Genomic DNA, 606 nt, shown 5'->3' on the forward strand with positions numbered 1-606 from the left:
TTTTGTTCATTGCACAGGTGCTAACTTAGAACTGACCTCTGTTGCATACAGGTGTTTCAAATCCTGCATCGACAGGAATTTCCAGACCTTTAAGGCTTTGGTTATTGGTCTGCAAACCAAGGGGCAAAAGGTGATTCTTTTGTTGGGTTTTTTTGGATTGCTGTTTCTACAGAGAAATTCAAGTTCTTAGGGGCAACCATTTTGTCCCTCTAAACCACAGCAAGAATGGTTTTGATCAACTATTTGATGTAGTTGGGCTTGATGTTACCCATTCTAGACACTTTTGTCAGTGAGGCTGAAATAAAGGCAAGGTGCAGTGAGCAGTAGGGGTTTGGTTTGGGGTTTGTGTTTGGTTTTGTCGGGGTCGTTTTCTTTTTAGGTTGTGGTGGTACAGCTTTGCTAAAAGGACTTGTAATGAACCATAGCATAAATGCTCTGTCCTGTGTGATACCTTTATTTGATTTTTTTTTTACACAACTACCTGCAACAGAATGAAATAAAAATGGAAATGAGACCCCCCCCAGTCTGAACCACGTCAGCCGGGCCGAGCTGCTGCTGCTGCTCTGCGCTGCGTGCTGCAGGTGCTGCTGCCGGGCACGGGCATGG

Source organism: Pogoniulus pusillus, chromosome 28 (assembly GCF_015220805.1).
Source record: "Pogoniulus pusillus isolate bPogPus1 chromosome 28, bPogPus1.pri, whole genome shotgun sequence".
Taxonomy (NCBI): Eukaryota; Metazoa; Chordata; class Aves; order Piciformes; family Lybiidae; genus Pogoniulus; species Pogoniulus pusillus.